Source organism: Triticum dicoccoides, chromosome 7A, assembly GCF_002162155.2.
Source record: "Triticum dicoccoides isolate Atlit2015 ecotype Zavitan chromosome 7A, WEW_v2.0, whole genome shotgun sequence".
Taxonomy (NCBI): Eukaryota; Viridiplantae; Streptophyta; class Magnoliopsida; order Poales; family Poaceae; genus Triticum; species Triticum dicoccoides.
Window position 1 is genome coordinate 549,522,539 of NC_041392.1, and position 7,986 is coordinate 549,530,524.

At 43.9% G+C, this 7,986-nt stretch overlaps 1 pseudogene; it reads right to left on the bottom strand.

The window, feature by feature from the left end:
- Positions 1–3,189: 3,189 nt before the first annotated feature.
- LOC119332172 lies at positions 3,190–7,437 on the bottom strand (annotated as a pseudogene).
- Positions 7,438–7,986: the final 549 nt, after the last annotated feature.

Genomic DNA, 7,986 nt, shown 5'->3' on the forward strand with positions numbered 1-7,986 from the left:
GGGAGCCCTTATTCTACGCTCCGTGCGATGAATTGTCTCTATAACGCTATATGGGCCAGCACTTGCTCCGCCCAAAAATGTTTAATGCAGTATATTTATTTACTTTTACTTGTTGATCTCTGTTTGTGTATTTCAAAGAAGTTTTGACCTCCAACGTGCAATATTTATTAATTGTGGTAAATGTAGCCTTCTCTGTGACAAGAGAGTGACATAAAAGGTAAAAGACAAGTTCGATAGGACGGCGGAACAACAATGCAAGGGAGAATTCACTTGGGAGCTGCAACGCGCTAGTCATCCTCTTGCGACACTCCGAGATGGAGTTTAAGGCAACAAAGGGCTTGCAAGTCGGTCTGAGAATCATTCCGGAGAGCTGCATCACCTAATGAATGTGGCCTTGTGTTGAATAATCAACAAGGCCTTCAACCAGTCAACTGATCAAGCATCAGTTTAGATTATTCTTCTAATTCAACTTTGAGATTGTCAAATTACAGGATGGTCAAACGGACTAATTCACCCCTACTTTATAAACACATATACAAAGTGCTTCTGGGGCTTAGAATCCAAACTACATGATGTATGAATCCAGAAATCCAAGTAAGGCCATTTTGTGACTCAGTCGCTTAAGCATCATAAATGCTACTATTGATACTAAGATTAGTCTTGTCATGGCCTCAATCATCTAGTGTCTGCTAGATTATTAAGCAAATTTTTGGTCAAGCTTAATTCAGCTTAGCAACATGATGAGTGTGGTGACAGAGCATATCACATACGACAGACAAGGCACATTTGGCACATGCCAACAGGGAGATGGTTAGAACATGCAAGTTCGCCTGGTGCAGCGGCGTTGCTGACCATGGTGGTGGAGATCACGTAGCTGTGTGCCGTAGATGAAGTAATCGAAGCAGATAGTTGGTCGTCGACTCGTCGTCGAAGCGAGCAGTCAATAGAACCGAGGGATTGGGTTATTGGCTTAGCGAAGAGGCCTGCATTCTAAGTCTCGTTTTCCACAGGTTCCAGTCGACAAAGTTATTTTTTTTTTGAAACGGAGTCAACAAAGTTATTGTTTTTGGGGTCTTTTGACTGCCCCAGTCAACAGAGTTCATTTGGGCATTTCTCTCCAAGTTAGAATAATGGCATATTTTTGGAGCCTTATATATCGGTGCTGAAGCATTGAGGCATGGCAGCTTCTCCCTTTTGGTGCCATAGGTTTACGGTTTGAACAACGCAGACGAATCCGTAAAGATGCCACCCAACTGTATCCGCTTGCTCGCTCGGCTTCTTGCCATCCTCACGTTACTGCTGTTAATAGTCGGTGGCCATGCAGCAGGTCGTGTAGATCCTTCAAGTCCACCAAATTGCGATGCTCAGCGTAAGTGCCCATGCATGTTTCACTTTTCTTTCAACTTCTCATATGATTCAGAAGTCAGAACAGAACATGTGCATCATAGTAGGTGTTGACTTCGTGCAATTTCCGAATATCGGCAGTTTTCAGTCTATCATGAGCTTAGTTTTCAGTCTAGGATACGGAGTGAAAAGGATACAGTTAGTTCAGAATAAAAAAAATGTACAATTTCAAAGGAATACTCTATTTTCCAAATGGCCTGATGATATGTTGTACTTTGAACATCATCGCAGAAAACCCAACCGGCTGCTCGAGGCTCCCCTCCCCAAACTGTCCTGGCTGTGGTCGACGGTAATAAGCGCCTTCTATTTTCCTAGAGAAGGGGACCTGCGAAGATTGTCCAGACCTGAGACCTTCCAAGTGTGGATAGCAGCAGGGCTGACTTCCAAGCATATGTGGGCGACCATTATCTCTTAGGGTGTTTTTTACTACTACGTAGAAACGACATGTTTATCTATTTCCATGTGTTAAGAGAGATACGATCGAAGGCCACAGTCATTTCGTTACTTTCAGAATGTTGAAGGAAAGCAAGAATAGCTGAATGAGACACAATTCATCAACGAACTTGCATTGCGAACACTGCTTTTTTCAGCGTAACAGACCAACACTGAGAACACGCGAGCAGTTAATACTCTCAACCAACTGCAATATGACCCTCCAATTTTTGTTTTTAAAGAAAAACTACAGCACTATCCTCCATGATCTCGAAGGTGGCTGTGTAATTGTGGGATGCAGCAGTAGAAATGGACACTTCAGCAATACTGGGACTGGAAAGATGGTGCGCCTAGTACTCCGCTCTTGTCATAATGCCGTGCCAAAATACTGGATGCCAATTAGAGATGGTACTAAGTACTAACCTTGCCAAAATACTCAGAATCGAGCTGACACAGGAGCGAGCGGCAGGCAATTCACGAACCAATTCAACTCTTTCTTTTTTTTGGAACACTGAACCAATTCAACTCTGGTGTGTAGTACTGCCGGTCCCTTGAAAAATAAATAAAAAAGCTCTGGTACTGCCCGGACTTCTGGCACCCTAATTCCGGATGGAATTTGGCATTCCGGCCAGGCGGCCACTCTAGGGTCTAGGCTCCGGGTACCGAATGCGACCCTGATCCATCGGACTGAGGTCGGCTGTTGCCCTTCCAGGTTCCATCCGCGGTTGGGTGGAGGAGTCATTGCAGGTGTCTCATCATCTGGCTGGGATCTATGGCTCCTTCATCCCTCTGCCCCCGCAACAGCAAGGATTGGGAAGAAGCGAGGTTCTAGGATTGGGGGTGATTCCAGGAGATTCCTAGGTGAGGCAGGCTCCTCCACCCAGCGTCCCAGCCCGCGGAAGCTCGCCGAATGGAAGAGGCGGCGGCGGCGAACTGCGTGATGGGGTGCATACACACCGACCTCCTGCAGGACACCGCTGCGTTGCTCTGGACGCGCATCCTCCTCCGCCCCACTGCCGACCCGGCCGGCGCACGACGCAACGCCGAGGCATTCAGTGGCAGCAGGAATCCATCCACTGCATCCCCGGCAAACCTCCCTGTGCTCCATTGCGCAGGCGTCGTCCGGGTGTCCGTCAAGGGCGAGGTTTGTTGCTCTCTGATAAAATTGTACTACTAGGAAAATGTGATATCCTTGCACATCGGTTTCAACTTTCAAGTTTTGACAATTCAATGTACCACTGTACAATTTGTCTGGTTAAGGGTGTGATTAGTCCATAGTTGGGCTTAAGTACTTGCAGTTTACTACGTACTAGAAATTCAGAAAGAAAAATATAAGTAAAAACCCAAGTCGAAAGAAAATTTCCTATGCTGAACCTTTTATTTGATTTTATTTGAGATAGAAGTAGGTTGAACCACAGTTTACATACGCGACCAACATAGATTTACTTGTAAAATGGAGGACGATCCACAACATAACACGATTTCTGTCGAGAAAAATATAGCATTATGTAAAGTAAACTATCCTTAGGTCATCCTGCAGCAGCAACATAATAGAAAATGATTCTACTTTTGCTCAACCCTGCAGTGCTGAAAATGCTTCTTTGATTGCGGTGACCTCAATGTAAACGTCCTGCATCGAGGGGCGATATTTGGGTGTCTCCGCAGTGCACATGAGGCCAATCTTAACGAGCTCGATGATACAGCTCATTCCAGCCATTTGCTGATGATTTTCTTGGTTTGGACTACTTGCTGCTTCTTCATCTTGGTCCCCATAATAAGGAATGATTCTCGGATCTAGAATCTCACCAATCTTTTTAGGAAATGATTTTTCCACAAAATTGTAAAGGCTCAGGCCATCTTTAAACATCTCATCAGTTGGACGCTTCCCTGTGAGCATTTCTAAGACGATGATTCCAAAGCTGTAAACATCACCCTCAGTGGAGATTTTGCTCCCAAAGCCATATTCTGCAATATATATAGTATTGAAATCATTAATTAACACAAAAGAACTCGAATACAAGAATCAAAAGATTTCTAGGGAAACTAAAGTCAATTTTTCATAGGGCCTCTAAGATATTTGCCCAATATATATATCCTATATAAAGGAATTGTTACCTGGTGCAATGTATCCAACTGATCCTCTTGGTCCAACTAAGCTTGTAGAACCATCAATCCTTGAAGTATAACTGTGTATGAACTTAGTCAACCCGAAGTCACCAACACATGCGCCCATGACATCATCCAGAAGGACATTGCTTGGCTTCAGATCACAGTGTGTCATAGGAGGCATGCATTGGTTATGCAGGTAATCCAAAGCAGCTGCTATGTCCACTGCTATTGCTATTCTTGAACTCAAGGACAAGGGCCTTTTCAGATGTTGCTCGTGGAGTGTTGGATGGAGCCAACTTTCAAGGTTGCCATTAACCATATATTCAAGGAGAAGAGCTTTGAACTCATGTCCTGTCAGATCACTCGTCGAGCATACAGTGATCACCCTTACAAGATTACGATGACGAGTGTTTTTGAGTGCCTGACATTCAGCAACGAAGCTTTTCGTCGCCCCAGGCTGATCAAGTTTGAAAACTTTGATAGCAACTGCATCTTCTTCAGACTCAATTCTACCTTTGTATACGGACCCATACTTTCCTGAACCAACCAAGTTGGCTAATGAGAAACCATTTGTTGCTTTCACTAAGTCAGCATATGTGAACTTCTTTAACTCCTCAAAGGATGGATAATCTTCTTGTTTGACTTTCTTTCTCTTCTTCAAGAAAATGACTCCAAAACATGATAACATCACTAAGGCAAGAACAGAAAGTCCTACTATATTCGCAATGTTGGATCTATGCCTTTGTTGAGAGGCAGCTGTGTGGCAAAGTGGCAAACTCAATAGTGGCGAGACAGCACACAACTCTTTGTTCCCTTGGACGAACACCTTGCTTGCATTTTGGAAGATCCCACCAGTTGGCATGGGCCCCTCCAGGTTGTTGAATGACAAATTGAGAAGTGACATGGAGCTGAAAGCCTCAAAGAAGTCTGGAACTTGACCAGACAAGTTGTTTCGAGAAAGGTCCATGTCACTGATGCCTTTCAATGCAGCGAAAGATTAAGGGATTCGCCCATCAAGTAGATTCCCTTCCAGGTGGAGGGACTCTAAATGGAGGCACTCGCCTAGAGTTGAGGGAATTTCTCCAATCAACAGGTTGTTGGAAATATCGAGGGGGGAAAGGTTGATTAATTTGCCAATCTCCACTGGTATATGCCCAGAGAGTTTGTTGCGAGAGAGATCAAGACCTTCAGAAAGTGTGGAAACAGTAAATAGTTCTTTTGGTATTGTTCCATCAAATGAGTTGCAAGAGAGGTTTAGGGTGTGTAACTTATTGCACTCTGCTAAAGCTACTGGGATGGGTCCACTCAAATTATTTTGATGCAAATAGAGCTCACTTAGTTGGCCGAGGTTATGAATTGAAAGTGGGATTTGGCCAGATAGCTTGTTTCCTGATAAGCTTAGAACGAACAAGTTTGAAAGGTTTCCAAGTGAGTCAGGAAGGGTTCCAGTAAGCAGATTGTGCTCCATGTAAAGAAGTTTGAGGCTACTAAGGTTCCCTATCTCATGTGGTATGGTGCCAGATATTTTATTCGCTGTCAACAATAGAGATTCTAAGCTTTTTGGAAGATTGCCTATGGACTTTGGCAGTTCACCTTGTAGGTTGTTCGCGTCTAAGCGTAAAATAGCCAGCTTTGTACAACTGGCGAGCGAGTGGAGGAAAGTCCAGTCTCCAGCTTCGAGTTGGTTCTTGCCTAGATCTAGTTCAGTTAAGTCGGGCAAAGACCCAAAATAAGGAACAATACCATGGAATGCATTGTCACGGAGATTAATTCTCTGAAGATTTGTGGTCTCAGCCATTGAAGTGGGAATACGACCTCCGAATCTGTTTCCCTGAACAATGAATGCCTGGATGTTTGGAAGGGTGTGGCCAATATTTTCTGGAATTTCTCCTGTTAAGATGTTATTGCCCATGCCAAGGTATTTGAGTGTCGATATATCATAGAGAGAGCCTGGAACGACTCCTGATAAGTTGTTGTTAGTCAGATCTAATTTTTCCAAGCATGGGATTTTACTTAAACTCCATGGAATGTTGCCTTGCAAGTGATTCCCTGCAAGCAAAAGCTCAAGAAGGGAAGAAGAGTTCCCAACAGAGGAAGGTATTTTTCCTGTGATATTATTGAATGATAGGGACAGAGTTTGCAATGGCGAGGTGGGTGAGAAAGGTGGAATTGATCCAAAGAAATTATTTCCGTTTAAAATTATGATTTCAAGAGATGAGCTGTTGAAGAGAGAAGGAGGTACCTCTCCATCGAGGTCATTGCTTCCCAATTCCAGCCATCCAAGTGATGAACTATTTGCTAAGAGAGGCGGGATGCCCCCAGTTAGGCTGTTGTTTGCCAGCACAACAAAGTAGAGTGATGGGCTGCTTCCAAGTGAGTAAGGAATACTGCCCGTCAACTTGTTGCCAGGAACGTACAGAGCATAAAGCTTAGGAAGCATGCCGAACCCATCTGGAATGCTTCCATTGAGCATGTTGTTATCGAGTAAGATGTCTGTGAGATTTAAACAGTTGGTCAAACCTAGAGGTATCTCCCCCTGGAGGGAGTTACTTCCGAGATCAATAGTCTGAAGGCTAGAACAGGTAGAAAGAGAGTTCGGTATTACGCCAGCAAGATTGTTATTTGGAAGGGAGAGCTGAGCAAGGTGACGCAGATGACCTACCTCAGGCGGGATCCCACCATTCAGCAGGTTATCCTGGAGGTTGATTCTTGTGAGGAAAGTGAGATTACCAATGCAGGGTGGTATCTGGCCATTCAGGCCTAGCGATTCAAGGTCAAGTGCTGTGACACGAGATGCGTGCTTCTTGCCACAGGTGACACCAGGCCAACTGCAATACTGGAGGGTATTGTTCCACGAGGCGAGGACTTCGGTATTGTTAGAAAGGTGGTTCTTGAGACAAAGGAGTGCCTGGAAGTCCTTACCAGATTCATCACCCAGCAGGGTGCCATCTAATGAAGAAGAAGGGGCAAAAGAGGTCAAGAAAGTGAGGAGGACGGTGGCTGTGAAGAGTGATGAACTGAGAGTCCCTACAGGTACAGGAGCCATCTGTGTGCTACCGCCGTTGTGGATGTTGCTACCGAGTTTTGCTCTCCTACAGATTTCAGCAGTAGCAATGAGCATGTGCATATTTATAAGGGGGCTAGCTTGGAAACCTGCCTTCTCTGCACCTCTCATCCAAACATCTCATATGGAAGATTGAAGATAAAAAAAACAATCTCAACTACGTTCCACGCCAGCCCTTGGAACGTGGACTGGTCTTCTCGTGCACAGCGATTTAACCGTCTCAACTACGTTCTGCCATCTTTTGAAGGAAAGAAAACACAAATCTATTGCCACTGAGGAGTCACTGCTGCCGTTCAATCACGTGTTTTTTTCTCTTTCCGTGTTCCTCTTCACTTGCTATTATCCTGCCACCGCTTTGGTATTCTTTTTTGGATAGGTCTTAGATTTATAATACCTTCTTCCAATGTTAATGAAAAGCATGCTGTCTGCCTTTTTGCCCACAGAATTTTTTTGACACAATGAATAGCCAGAATAGGTCTATTAGATTCGTCGGTTAAAAATATGTGTTTCATATCTCGTTTATCTACCTGATACTATTAACCCTGCACGTTGACTAATCTAATTGGAACGTGAAGAAAAAAACAGTTACCTTGAATTTACAAGTACAACTTAATTGTGCATGTTTTCTAAAAACTAAAAGAAAGCACTGTTATATACTTTTTGTTTCAACGGCAATAATGGTTGTGTTATTATTTTCACTACATCCTTGTGTTTTTCCTGTGGCTCACCGAAACAATATCTGTTACATTCTCGTATTTTGAATTTCCGTAGGATTTTCCAACACGTTATGATATCTAAATTCTACGCTTTTCAATTCCTGAGATGGAATCTGAGTCTTTTTTCCTTTTCTTTTCACAGCTAGAAATCCGTTTCTTGTTTTTGCTGTCTGCGACTGGCTGATGGCGACATAAAGTAGTACCGGACATATGGTGGTTATTTTTTCCGGATTTTCGCCTGCAGCAGTTAACGTAGCGGAG